This window comes from Coenobita brevimanus, chromosome 56 (genome assembly GCF_032717465.1).
Source record: "Coenobita brevimanus isolate Jiangsu-jjx chromosome 56, ASM3271746v2, whole genome shotgun sequence".
NCBI lineage: Eukaryota > Metazoa > Arthropoda > Malacostraca > Decapoda > Coenobitidae > Coenobita > Coenobita brevimanus.
Window position 1 is genome coordinate 5,512,473 of NC_137009.1, and position 15,789 is coordinate 5,528,261.

At 41.7% G+C, this 15,789-nt stretch overlaps 1 pseudogene; it reads left to right on the forward strand.

Annotated features, from left to right (window-relative positions):
• The first annotated feature begins 3,589 nt into the window (after positions 1-3,589).
• The window catches only part of LOC145401762 (D-aspartate oxidase-like), an 87,151-nt pseudogene continuing 74,951 nt past the window's right edge, over positions 3,590-15,789 (forward strand).

A 15,789-nucleotide genomic window follows, 5' to 3' on the forward strand; every position in this document is an offset into this window, starting at 1 on the left:
CTTTCAAAGAACCAGCAACCTTTCTTCCCTGCTGTACCCTTTCAAGCACTTCACCCTCCAAACCTCCATCCTTACTCATCACACTACCCTAGTACTTAAACGTACTCACATTTTCCAATTCCTCACCATCCAACCTCGCTGTACATTCACTAACTTCACCTCTCTCAAAGACCATCACTTTACTCTTCCCTACATTCACCTTTAGATTCCGTTTCTTACACACTCTCTCAAACTCATCCACCAAGCCTTGCAGCTCCCCTTCGTCTTCAGTCAACAACAAAGTATCATCCGCAAACAACAGTACAGGGAGTTTCCAAACACTTTCCTCTCTCACCAGGGCCACTCCAACATCCACTACCCTACCGTGTACCTCTTTTATTACCCCCATCCATGTACAGATTGAACAACCATGGAGACATGACACATCCCTGTTTCAAACCAACTTTCAAAAGAAAAATTCACTTAGTTCACCATCCACTCGCACTGCAGCCTTCGCACCATCGTACATACTCTTCACAGCATTCAACAACTTTCCATCTACTCCATATATTCTTAACACTTTCCACAATCCTGTCTATCCACCCTGTCATATGCTTTCTCCAAATCCATGAAAGCCGCATACAACTTCTTTCTCTTCTCTAGAAACTTTTCCACTAAAGATCTAAGAATGAATATCTGATCTACACAACCTCTTCCCTTCCTAAAGCCTCCCAGTTCTTCTCCAACTAAATTCTCTGTTCTTTCTCTAACTCGGTCTAAAAGTATCCTACCATAGACTTTTCCTATTATACTAAGAAGACAAATGTCCCTATGATTACCACACACTTCTTTTTCCCTTTTTCCTTTGTACAAGGGAATAATTATACCTGACTTCCAATCCTCCGCGACTCTACATTCCTCCCAGGCCAATCTGCACATCTTCCACATGCATTCTACTACTATCTCTCCCCCATGCTTCAGCATTTCACCACACACTCCATCAATTCCTGGGGCTTTCCCCGATTTAACTTTCTTCATTGCTTCCATAACTTCTATCCTACTGATTTCTTCCTGTCTTCTCACCTCCCTCCTTCTCCCAGCCATTCCCCAGCCACTTATACTCGCATTACTTCCATCCTCTACGTTCAACAATTCCTTAAAGTGTTCTCTCCATCTGCTCACTTTTTCTCCCTTCTCCACTAGTAATCTACCATTTTTATCTTTCACTCCCCTGCTAACTTCACTTCCACCCTGTCTTACTCTTTTCACCACTCTCCGGAACATTTTCTTACAGTCCCTCCACTTTACACTCAAATTCCTTCCAAAATCCTCATCCACTCTCTTCTTACTCTCTCTTACTAATCTTTTCACCTCTGTCTTTCTTTCTACATATAACTCTCTCTTCCGCCTCTCAACTTCTTCCACGCCCCTATTTCTCATCCATTCATTGTATGCTTTCTTCTTTTGTGCCACAGCCTGTTTCACCTCTTCAGTCCACCATGTTGTTCCTTGCACCCCCCTCCTTCTTCTCTTCCTTCCAAACACCACATCACATGCTGCACATATTTCTTCTGTAAATATCTTACACACACCTTCCACGTCTCCCATCTGCTCCAATTCATATTTGCCCAATCGTTCCTCCACTTCTCTCTTATACTCTGCCTTTTTCTCATCCTCTTGTAACCTTTCCACTCTCCTTGCAACTACTCCTTCCTCTCGTCTTTCCCTTCTTCTATTCCTCCATCTTCCATTCTAATTCTGGCCACCACCAAGTAGTGGTCAGAAAGTCCACTCCCCCAACCTCTAAACACTCTTGCATCCTTTACACATCTTCGCATCCTTTCATCCACACGCACAACCAATCATTGCCTTCCTTTCATTCAGTTCACCACCCACCCTTCTCATCACTCGCCATGTATACCTGTGGATCATTTTATGCCTGAAGAGGGTATTGGCTATCACCAACCCCCTCCCAGCACAAATGTCCACTAACGCACTCCCATTCTCATCTATCTCAGCAGGCACACCCCACTCACCAACTATTCCATCCACCTTCACATTCCCAACTTTACCATTCATATCACCAATCAAAAACACTCTCTCATTCCTTCCAAACTTTTCCATGCACACTTCTACATTTGTCCAGAACTCTTCTCTCACACTTCTAGTACGATCTTGCGTTGGTGCATACGCACACACAATCGCCCACATTTGTATTCCAACTTTCAGCTTTACCCACACAATCCTTGACCCAACTGATCCATACTGTCTTATGCTTCTCTTCCATCTTTTACTCACAACTATACATACTCCTTCCTTTGCCCTCTCATTCTCACCTACTCCTGCACATATACCCCATCTATACTCCCATTCTCTCACACTTTCTTCTCTCCATTTTGTTTCAGTTATTCCACATACATCCACTTTCGCACCCTCAAGCACCTGGACAATCTCTCTCTCTTTCACCTCATCATTCGCTCCCCTTACCTTCCAAGTTCCAATTACAATGTCCTTTGTCCGGTTCTTGGTCGTCATCGTTTGGTCAGTCCTTGTCCGAGGCTTATTGTTTTTTTTTTTTAGTTAGTTGTTTTCCGGGGAGGGGCACTAACCCTCCGCCAACCCTTTTAGTCGCCTTTTACGACATGCAGAGACACTGGGGGAGTATTCTTGAAAATCCCTCCTACCCCCAGGGGGGGTCCATATATATATATATATATATATATATATATATATATATATATATATATATATATATATATATCCCGCAAACCCCATACCCTTGAAATAATACGCAACAGTTCATCAAATGTTACCTTTCATTCGTCGTAGTCCAGTGTACTTGTTTCTTAGCACTCATACCCACCCACAATTGATTGCTAACACATCCCAGTCAGAGTTCATATCGTACGATCTTAGTGTCATACAGTGCCTTTGCGTTATTATATTCCATGCCCTTGTATCTGTTGTAGTATCCTCAGTGTCTACCGCCATATCCACTGTACTACCCTCATGTCCTTTTACTCCCATTATGTTTACTGTTTGTGCTCTGTGGAGTGGAGAGAGACTAAGAGACTAGGAGAGTAAACTAGTATGTAAGGAAGGTGGAGGAGAGGAGGGGAAACGAGAAACCGAGGATGGAATGAAGGGATGAGGTGGAGATGTATGATGTTTGTGTATGTGTAGATGTTTATGTGTGTGAGTGTTGCATCTGAGTGTGCATGTTAGTCTGTGTACATGAGTCGTCATGCTGATTTATTTATGTATGTATGGCTTCATTCCATGCATCTAACCTACTACACGAAACATAACTTCACGCTCAGTTTAGCCTCGTTGAAATTGCTGGAACTAGCAACCTGATCATTTAACGGACACTTGCGGTTATGATAACGAAAAATGGTATAAACCTACTCTCTTACGTGTGTGTGTGTGTGTGTGTGTGTGTGTGTGTGTGTGTGTGTGTGTGTGTGTGTGAGAGAGAGAGAGAGAGAGAGAGAGAGAGAAACTTTGTCACACGTCCGTACCGTCTGGAGACTTCTTGTATGTAACCGCGTGTATATATAGGAGCCTGACGTGTGGTGATACTCAGTGTGGTGCCAGCAGAGGTGTGGGTATTTACTAATCTTTACTCCATTCCTTGACTACAGTAAGTGCTAAGTTCTGCAGTTCTAGCAAGGCGCAGCTCAGTCTCTCTACAACCGTAAGATAAGTTTCTTGCAGGACATATTATATATATATATATATATATATGCTGTGTGTGTGTGTGTGTGTGTGTGTGTGTGTGTGTGTGTGTGTGTGTGTGTGTAAACATGCAGACTGTGAAATCAATTTATTTTGTTAAATGCCTAGTCAATTCGAGAGCAGAGTGCAAACTTGGATGGGTTAATTTAATTATTTTTGTCCGCGGTTAGGTTAGCCTGGAATAATCTATGTTAAAGGTTAGGTTAGGTTAGGCATCGTTAGCTACGTTAGGATAGGTTAGGTTAATTTAGTTGAGCGCTCTAAGTTATGGCATTCATCTAAATTAACCTTACCTAACCTAACCTAACATTACATATACTCTCCGAGCCTAACCCAAATGCAGCTTACATTAACATAATGTAAACCAATTTTCTCTCTTTTCTCGTAATAACCAGCCATTTCACGAAGTATATATCTTTCTAACCAGATGATTCGTTCACTTAAGGACACATCCCTCATAACGAAAGGCTTCATGAAGAGTGGCTCTGACTCCTATAGTCCCCTAGTACAAAATACCCAGTAATATCGTGGTAGTAAAGCATGAAGGACGGCATCGCACTGGCCTCGGTTGCTCCTACAACACTAGCAACTATTATTTTAATAGCATTTCTTTTCCGGGATCCTAATTTTCGGCGTTGCTTCCTTTTTTATCATTTTTTTCTATTTTCTTGCAACTGATTGTTGAAAACGTATTTTTAGAAATTATCTAAATCATATATGCCTGCATAAGCTATATTATAAGCGGACGAGGCGTTTTGGTTGGGGAAGGTGCAAGTGTTAGTAGGGCACAAGTGTTTTTGCTGTGGCGAAATAATGCAATCTGTATATATATATATATATATATATATATATATATATATATATATATATATATATATATATATATATATATATATATATATATATTAAGAATGTCCTTTTGGCCTCTTACATTATCGACTTAGAACTACATAAGGAAAAAATGGTAAAAAAAAAAAAAAAAATCCGAAATGGGGAAGCCCATAAAGTACACACTGACCATACTTGCTAGCACCGGAGTCTTTTATTTTGCCTTGGGGACACTTTTCGCAGATTAGAGAATGTAGGCCTCTTATGGTCGCGTCATACCTTGCATTTTATGCCAACTTACGCCAGACGAATTAATTCTACTACGAGTGTTAGGACTGTTGTCACTGACTCTGCTATTCTGTTCTAGCTCGGGTCCGACGGTTTTATTCAGCTGAGAACCATAGGAGACTGGTTCCTGATCGAGCTTCTTCTTTGCTAAAGGTTTCTTCCATAGGTTAAATTATGTTGTTTAATGGTTGCAGGAGTAAATATAGGAGACCTCATGGTTGGGAAATGTATCAAATATGACCGTGTAGTTTTTGTTTTATGCTTGTTCAGAATTGAATGGCATTGATTTAGATCATATTGTGACAGTTCTTATGTCAGTAAGTGTAACATGTATCATGTGGCTTTGGGGATTTTGCAGCATCTCTTCCACAGTGATCTGCCATCCACATTACACCTCAGTAAACTATAACATCACTAATGTACGAGTATATATATATACTGGTGCTAAAAGGGCTTATACCATACTACTGAAGGCAAAGGAGTAATGTACAAGAGAAACAGCTAAGAGCGAGGTTTTCTTTAGTCATCTTTGCCACCAAGACCACTGCCTTCAGCTTCATGACTGCAAATTGCAAAGTAAGTGTGACTAAAACAGAATTTAACCACATTACCACGATGATGTCTAGCCATTCTGCTTTGCTGCCTCCAAATGATTTCATTCACTTTGGGAAAGACCTCGTACTGGAACGATTAGGCAATGCTATATTAAATTTCTTAAGAACGATGAAACGTATGGGCTAACAATAATGATATTAAGATGATGTACCCCATAACACTAAATGGTGGAGACGAAGAAGGTGTGTGTGTGTGTGTGTGTGTGTGTGTGTGTGTGTGTGTGTGTGTCCCAGATACAGTATTCTGACCTTGGGAGTGTTGTGAGGGCTTATCTTTCTTTTTCATTCCTGAACATGCTCAACTCTCTCTCTCTCTCTCACAAGACTACTCGTCATCTGTGAGCAAGTTAGACTGCATTAATACTGTTAGATGAAAACTTGACTATTGTGTATCGATCCTGGATGCCTCCTTTCTAGAATCAATACTTTTAGATATTTGAGTTTTCGACACACACACATACAGATGCAATTCGTACATCGACATCGTCTACCTGGCTCAATATATATATATATATATATATATATATATATATATATATATATATATATATATATATATATATATATATATATATATATAATGGAGCCTCTGTGGTACAGTGGCAGAGTGTACGTTTCCTACAGGGGTGAACCAGGGTTCGCGCCCCGCCAGGGTAATAAACATTGGGAGTATTCACCCGGCCACGTACTGCATTGGCGAACACAAGGGGTGCTGTGGTTGAACCAGTGTCGCTTACTATAAAGTATGCTTGCACCCAGTCGGCTTGCGTGGGCCGATTACACTTGGTTCACTGACTACACACACATCTAAAGCCACTCCAACATTACAATTACACTTACAAGCGCTTCTCACCCTACATACAATCTCTACCAGACAGCCTAAGCCACTTGGTAGAGATACATTGGCTGTATCCTCCCGACTTCGGTCGGGATAGGCCGGTCCTGCAGTGGATACTCAAACGGCTGATGATGATATATATATATATATAAGGGCGCTCACCATCCACTCACTCAATGTAGTGCTACTCTCAGGTATCTGCCCTTTCCTCTCCTCCATCCTTCTTTCCTTCCATCCTCTTGTCTTTCTTTCCTTCATTCTTTCCTCATCCCTCTGCCTACGGGTGACTTTACACTCCCTGTTCTCTCTCTCTTTCCTTCATTCTTTCCTCTTCCTTCTGCCTGTTGGTGACTCTACACTGAGTGACAAGCCAAATGATTTCATGTACACCAGGAAACCATTTACTATGCTGGGTGGTAACAATATAACCAAATTTTGTCTCCTGGTGGTTTAGTGGGTAATTATTGTACTCCATTCGGACTGAGCCGGTGAAGGTTTATATCCAAGGGTGGTTCGGGTTGATTGCTCATGCAATGCCACTCAGGGATGAGTGAGGCATGTCACTCTCATCTTAAATGTCGAGACCAACTGCCTAGCCCCGGGCTCCTACGTTCCTCATGGGGCAATGTAGGATTGGATGATGGATGATATATATATATATATATATATATATATATATATATATATATATATATATATATATATATATATCTGTCTCTATCCATCTATCTATCTATCTATCTATCTATCTATCTATATATATATATATATATATATATATATATATATATATATAAATCTAAATATATATACATATAAATATATACATATATATAAATATCTATCTATCTATCTATCTATCTATCTATCTATCTATAGATAGATAGATAGATATATGTATATATAGAAGGTGACGGATTTGCCAGTCATTAACCCATTGGATCCCAGAGCTCTTGGGCGAGGCATTGTGCTGGGAGGGTACTAAGTGTACCGCCCTCCGACTATCAGCTCATAGTCGCGAAGCTCATATGTCCATACCCGGGGGTTCCCTATTTTATTAACTCTTGAATAATTCCCAGTTCTGTCCTATATTGAGGACATTGGGCTCCAATGGGATATACAGTATATACTCTCTGGATACTTTGATGAATGCCCAGGAGCCAGTTTTCTTTCTCGCTTAGGAACCTTTCTACCATTGTTTCTTTACTGCAACCTCTCGCATTTGATGTCGTAGTCCTTCGGGGCCATTGTCCGAGTAGAGTCGGTCTGTATGGTTACCAACAGCTAAAGCGAAGATGGTACTGTTTCCAGTTTGTCTGTCTCTCCTTCGGTCTGTCTATCGGTGTTTCTGTTAGCACGATAATTTCGTAACCGCTCAAGATATCATCACAAAATTTTACAGGTGTGTAGTAGGGATGAAAATCTTCTGCAAGTATTAGTTTCAGTTTGTTTGTCTGTCTGTGTGTCTGTTAGCACAATAACTTCACAACCGCTCAAGATATCATCACAATATTTTACTGGTGTGTAGTAGGGATGAATATGTCCTACGAATTCGAAATTGGTGAAAGTTGATCAAGGTCAATGTCAAGGTCATATCCCAAGCAGCGGTAGATATGTATGGGCTTGTGGCTGGTGTGATATCCCCCTTAAGGAGCAGCAAGGGGCCGCCAGTTTATGTTGCATCTAATATGGGGCAGCATGGGGCAGATAGTTTATGTTGCATCTACTACCTTATTCCCCTTACTTAAAGAGGCTTTCTAGCACTGTTTCTGTAGCGGTTTGTTTCACTTTTAGCAGCACAGCCCCTAGGAGGATAGTCTCCATCCATTCCATATCGGTCTATTATAAATGATGACTAATCCACTTCACTGCGATCACGCCCGTTATATTACTGCCTATTTATCCTAGTGATAGACTTTTTTTATTTTTAGAGAACACTTCTTGAAGTAAAGAGGCTAATAGTCTCTCTCTCTCTCTCTCTCTCTCTCTCTCTCTCTCTCTCTCTCTAAATAGATAGACAGACAGACAATGCTTTATATCATAAAAAGATGAACACACGACTTTTAACATAATACGTAAATTTATACACGCTTGTTGTGCAGTAACAAATGCAACATGTACATGTTTAAGCACCACCCTCTCTTTATTCTCGACAAAAGTGAGTTAGGACTCATAAGTGGCTCTCCTGCTCATATTGAAGTAGCTGATCCTCAGCCCAGTTTTGGACCCATGTACCACTATCCCAAACAAGCGAAACAGATCATTGCAGATATGCTAAACGATATGGAGGACAGAGAAATCACAGAATGATCTTCCGCAGCCTGGCTGTCACCTATTGTACTTATAAATAAGTCGGATGGTAGCAAAAGCATGTGTTTCGATTATCGTCATGTGAATCAACACCTCACGATGGACATCTACCCCCTCGCATGGTTGGATGAACTAGTTGAACAAGCATCCAGACATCAGTATCTTGTCACTCTGGACATGCGAGAGGCGTATTTCCAGGTCATGTTAGATGAAGAGAGCCGTGACCTCACCACTTTTAGTGATGGGGTTACCTTGTATAGATTCAGACGACCCATTCGGACTTAACTGCTACATGTGATCTTTTCCTGGTGGATTGCTTCAGTACTGGCACCCCTCCTACAGAAAGGGTGGGTCAGGAAATGCATAGACTATTTGATTCTTCGGGCTCCAGACTTCCCTACTTTACTAGACAGCCTGAGGCAGCTTTTCCAGTTACTTACTGAAAATCTCAGTAAATGCAAATTTGACCTTAAAGAAGTCACCTTCCTAGGTCATAAGATCTCTGCCGAAGGAAACAAACCTGATCTGAAGAATGTTGAATCGGTCGCAAAGATAAAACCTCTCACCACCATAAAGGAAGTAAGGTGATTTCTAGGAATGTGCGGGTTTTACAGAAAACATGTTCCATCGTTTGTAAAAATTGCTGTGCCCCTCACCAACTTAACTAGATCTCGAGTAACGTTTATCTGGACGGATAAATGCCAGAAATCCTATGAACATCTCAAGTCTTGCCTCATGAACACCCCTGTCTTAATTAGAGCTCAGGTAGAACAACCATTCATTCTCACTACAGATGCTAATAACACTCATGTTGGTGAAGTCCTGAGCCAAATTCAATCAGATAGTACCATCAAGCTGATCAGGTATTTCTCTAAAAAATTGAGCCCCTGTGAGACTCGATATTCAGCGACGGATAATGAGGCCTTAGCTGTAGTCCTTGCTTGGCGTAACTTCCATCATTATCTATGGGGTACCCGTTTTACCATAGTTGCTGATCACCAAACTCTCACTAGTATATTCAAGCGGAAGACTAAATTGCCTTGAATGAATCGATGGATCCTAGAAATGCGAGAATATAACTATGACATGCAGTATTTCAAGGGTAAAAACAATTTTGTAGCAGATCAGTTGTCACGCCTAATATGAGTAATAGTCCGTCCCCCTGAAGCCACCTGGCTCGGGTTAGAGTGAGAACAATTGAAGGCCCGTCAAAGAGAAGAACCTGTGTAGGGAGAACAAGGGCAGTATCTCAAAGGTGGTAGAGTTCCCCCCAAAAGATTACCAAAAACCACAGATCAGTTTGCCTTTATAGACGAAGTGTTATATTTATGCGGCAGAAGGCAGACGGTAGTCTTCATTACAGCCTCAGAGTCCCATGTGCCTTAGTTGTACAGGCCCTTCAACATGCACATGAGTTAACTGGTCATCTAGGACAAAAGAAAACTATCAAAAAGCCTGAAAAACTATATTTCTGGCAAAATCATAAGGTTGATGTGTGTGAATATGTAAAAAAATGTGTAACTTGTCAGAGATTTAAAGGGGACACTGGATTCCAGCAACAGTGGATGGAATTGCCTCCAGTGAATAAGCCGATGGAGAGGATTGGGATAGCCCTTACTGATATGGTTGCTGGAGTCTAGGGTTACCGTTATGTTCTTACTGTAGTGCACTATTATAGCCGATTCATTAGGTTCTTCCCCCTCAAAACAAAACAATCCACACACATCATAGATAAAATTGGGCAGCATGTGGCAGACTATGGCACACCTCACATTATCGTCCTGGACAACAGAGGAGAGTTCACCAGCAGAGACTTTCAGCGATTCTGCCAGCAACACCAAATCACCCTCTACTACACGACCCCCTATCATCCGCAAGGGAATGGCATCACCGAGCAGATGCATCGACCCTGAAGTTGGTCCTCTCCGCCCTATGTCAGGGCCACCCTCTTCGATGGCCCCAATTGCTCCAGTCATATCAGACTGTCATAAATCAGGCGGCCCATACATCCACGGGACAGCAACCCTACTTCGCCTTCTTCTCTCACCATCCACCTAGGCTGGTCAGTGCACCCCTGCCCTCTGTCGACAGTGAGGATGACAGGATTGCTGTCACCCATGCTCTCATTCGGGAATCGCACTGGAAGATGACGCATCGGTATAGGGACTTGGCTAACCGAAGGAGGAAGAGTCAGGTGGTTGGAGTTGGGACATTTGTGTGGATTAAGAAGGAAACCGTGGCACCCGGTACATGTCGAAAACTTAATGTGAAATGGGATGGTACGTATCGTGTAGTGGAATTGTTGATGGACGGAAGTGTGTACGTGGTACAAAATGTGTTCATGGGGAAAAGAATACAAAGAGCCGCAGGACAAGGGAAGCCCTATTATGGAGGAAAAGAGTGGTTCTTAGAACTCCTGGATGAGGCTTTTGTACCTGATCCAATGGATGAATAATTACCGCCCCATGAGAGACGCCCTCCCCGAGACTTGTTGAAGAATGTTGAGTGTTTGAAGCTGGTTATTGCAGCATTAAGAGATGGATAGGGAAATGTGTGTGGGTCAGACTATCTGACTATTGACTGTGACAGTTTATAGTTCAAGAGAAGTTTCATCTATCGAGAGTTCAAAGAGTTTCATCTTGTGTCTAGAGTTCATAGGAGATTGGATTATGGGGACAGCCCAGTTCAGTGGGAATATTAGGTTGCCTTCGAGGGAAAACCTAGGAACCCCCTCAAGTTACAGTCAACACGGTCCAGGGTGGAACAGTGACTTCAGGACCTGACAGGCGCTCGTCATTTACTAGGTGGAAAGCTGGAAGCATAAGAATGAATGGATTGGAGCGTGAATGCGAATAGTTAGTAGGTTGAATGAATAGGAAGTGCCCCAGGGATGATCCTGGCAGCGAGAGTACGGTTCAGTCCAGGTAAGATGACCATGTTGCCACCCAGGCAGGAGGATGGCTGGGGCACATCTCTCCACTGAATTTCGAGAGTTTATTGTGACAGAGAAGCTATCCCCTGGGGTACGCGATTTTACTTGTGGACCGACAGGTGCCACTTATTGGAGGAAGAGTCAGGGAAATCTTTAATTCCAAAAGGTAAAAGAGTTGAGTTCATAGAGAGGTTCACAGTCAAAATCTGGTAAGTCTGTCCCTTCAGCACACATGTCCCTAGGAAATGTAGATGAATGAAGTGACTGGTGACTTTCGATGATAATTTTATTTTATTTTTTTTGGCGGAGGAAGGACCCGTGTAGTGCCACAATTTTAAATATAGTATAAATTAGTATAAGCTAGTATCGTAAGTGTAATCTTAAGCTTAGGTATTGTTCTGAATATAGTTTGTACAGATCATGATTTAACCATTAAGTCCTATATTTAAATTTAGTCTTAGTTCATATTCATAATGTGAGCATGATTCTGATGTTGTTGGAACTAAGTCGAGCACTGGTGTGAATATGATTAACTTTATACATATGAACCAGCCGTTTTCAGCTAAGGCATATAACTGCAGAAGTTTTAGTAGGGATTAACAGTCACGAATGTCTTCCTTCATACTCTGATTTAGAGATTTACATAATGATGTTAATAATATTCCCTTTTTGAACTACATAGTAGTGATTGAGAGTTGTCTGAGATGTGACTGTTGATGATAGTCATTTGTGAAAAGTGAAATTTATGTTATTGGTGTCGTGTTGTCAGTCACGTAAGCACATGAACCGGCATGGAAATAAATTGTTCGGATTCCTATTTGTTTTGGCTTCATTATGATTAAAGTTCCTGTACGCCTATTACAAAAATTTTAAACATCGTAAGTCATTTTCCTAGGCATGTCGAGTACAAACGTATTTTTCGTAATCTTTGGAGATCTTGGAAGAGACAGTAATATTACAAGGTAATCAGTTAAAGTTTTGGCCAATTCCTGATCCTGTGAAGACCGAGCATAAAAGGCGGGGAGCCGAGCCAAACCGCCAGATTGCCGATCCTCTCTCTGTCATTCACAGGTAAGTGCTGAACTTTCACCCCCCCCCTTCCCCCTTTCTCCTTCGTGTAATATAAGTCCTCATATACGTCAGGGAGCTAAATTGGTGATATTTCCCCTGATCCCACTTGTACTGAATAATGAGATTGCCGCTCCTCTCTCTGTCGTTCATAGATAATGCGTCCTAGCCACTGTCTAACCTCTGTCTCACACTAAATCATCCCCCCCCCCTCCTTTCTAAGTTCATGTAATTAAAGTGTATATCGGCTGGTCCATTTGATTACTGTATTCAGTTTGTATATGATTCTTGAGTTATTGTACATATTTAGTCTTAAGAGAATAATCTTTGGTGGTAATTTTTAGGTTTCTTCCCAAAGAGTCCATCCGAGACCACGGGATTAATATATCTATGTGTAACAACATTCTTTGAATATTACATTCGTTTGTAAAGATTCATACTTCTGGAGATATAGATTCTGGTTACATTTTGTTTGCTTTGTTTCATTCATAGTTCGAAGAGTAATCTGCATTGCATTTCTTAATGCTTATTAAACATTAGGTTTAGTCATTTCGAGTTTAAATCTTGCTATCCTCTAAGGAGTGGTACAGACGAGATTGAGTGGCACGCAAAGAGTAATGATATCTATCTGTTCACGCACTCTCAAAAAAGATCACGTTACCCCATTTCTCATAATCTCTAAAATTCTCAAATAACATCATGCTACCCCATTTCCCATAATCTCTAAAATTCTTCCCAGCATTACATGCGTGCTAGGCTTAGCAGTGCCATACTGAGCGATCCTTTGCGTTGAGAGCTCGAGACCCGAGTTTTGGGCGCTTGGTGTTTTATATATATATATATATATATATATACTGTTTAATAAACTTAAACACATTTTTCGTTTATGTTGATTTTTACGCTATTTGTGATCAGTGTCAATGCGTAGATTCTGAAATGCTATTTGTTTTTGTGTAAAACTAGAGTTACAGGACTTATGCAACAACATACAGTATTTATAGTACATGGACAGGAACTGCAACTTGTTACTCTTTGAGACTGTTGATAATGTCAAAGAATTTATATATTTCTGGGTGTATATTATGAATATAACAAGAAAATGAGCACGCAGTAACATCACAAAGAATGCAAGGCACATACTGTAGTATCTAGAAATGCACTTCTGATATTGACTTTCTTCTGTAGCTGCGATGACAATCATTGCCCCAAACGTAATCGCCCATCATTGCCTCGTTCCACCTGCCCTGATATCTGTTTTCCATCAGCAGAATGTCCTGGTGGAACCGTTCACCATGCTCCTTGCTGATTGCACCCAAGTTGCCTTAGAAGAAATCAAGGTAGGAATGCAGATAGTGCAATTTGATTGACATTCTGCATCCAAGTCGGTGGAATGCGCCGATCAGGTTATCAATGAGCTGTGCGGAATCTGGTCTTCTCTGGCTGGAAAGAAAACCTTCCACAACCCCTCTGAAATCATTCCGAGCACGCTTTTCTTCATCAGTCATTTTACCCCGGAGTTCACGACTTGCAAGCATGCCTCAAATTTGCAGTCCGATGAATATGCCAGCCGTCACCTTTGCCTTGCACCACTAGGGAAAAATTGATCAGATATGCAGAAACGCATCGCCATCGTTGTCTTTCATGAATTGTTTCACAAGACCAAGCTTTATATGCAGCAGTGGTAGCAATACCTTCTTTCTGGATATTAGTGGAGCTCTCAAAATATTGCATGAGCCTGGTGTGAAACTCTCTCTGAGAAACCAGTCTTTCCTCACGAAATGTTCTGCACAACTCTAGCTGTCCCACAAGCATAAAAAACATGAGTACCTCATATAACCACCTTGCATTCCAGGTAGAAACGAGCTCATTTTGAAATCCCCACAAACCTCCCAGTTGTGATCTGAGTACTTGGTCTTTGTCAGACAAATCTTCACATTCTCATAGCCTTCTTTCATTTCCACAGAGTGTGCAAATGGAATGGATGGGAGATCGTGGCATTATGCAAAATTACAGCTTTCAGGCTCTTCACAGAACTGTCAACGAAGAGTCGCCATTCTGAGGCCTTGTAAGCCACCCCCATGGCTTGGAACAAACCCCTGACATCAAAACAAAAACACAACGAGGCTTCTTCCCAAAATTTGAAGAAGGATGCGAACTTGCCATGGCGATTCCTATAACTCAACTTGCAACTGGGATCCAACAAATTCCATTGTCTTAGACGTGACGCCAGCAGCTCAGCATTGGACTTGGTGAGTCCTAAATCTCGGACCAAGTCATCCAGTTCTTGCTGATTGGGCAAGTATGGAGTGTCTCCAGAACATTCTTCAACATATGATTCATCACTTTCCCCTCCATCATCAACGATATCCTCGTAGTTGTAGACAACTTCCATGTCCGCAGGAAGGACAGGAGAGATCGAAGAAGGCAACTTTGGATACACAATGTTTTCTCTGCCCTTAACGCTCATCACACCACTTATATCAATCATGCAAAAATATAAATTGTCCTGGTGGTTTGAAGTCTCTCGCTACACTCTCAGAATAGTGAAAGGCTTCTTTCTCGCTCATCATAGCCTAGCTTCAAGTGCAGAGTGACAGCTATCACAAGTGTAGTGCCAAGCCCAACCCTTATCATGATTACCATTGCCACTCCAGAATATGCTCTGTATGCATGTGGGAAAGATTTAGGAAGTGGAGAGATGGTACGGGGCAAAAGGGCTTAAGGGTAAATGCAGCTAAAACAAAAGTGATGATATCTAGGGTTGGTGGCGGTACTGTCAAAGACGTGGGAGAGTGACCACGTACAGTTTGCCACAAGGGCGTGGAAAGTAATTCCAACTTGTGCAGCATTTGTGATAAATGGGTGCACAAGTGATGTAGTGGTATCAGAGGTAGATTGCGAGATAATGCTGATTTTATGTGTATGGCGTGTCGGGGAGAGCAGGTGAAGATTGTCAGGCGGGAAAGGATTGAACTTGCTGGCGAGTCTCTTGAGTGTGTGGAAGAGTTTTGTTATTTGGGAGACATGTTGTGTGCTGGAGGTGAGGCTGGAGCTAGCTCTGTAGCTAGGGAGAGAAATGGTTGGAGGAAGTTCAGGGAGCTGTTGCCTCTCCTGACATTGAGAGGACTCTTCCTACATGCTAAAGGGTCTTTGTATGCAGAATGTGTTAGGAGTGCAATGCAGTAGGGTAGTGT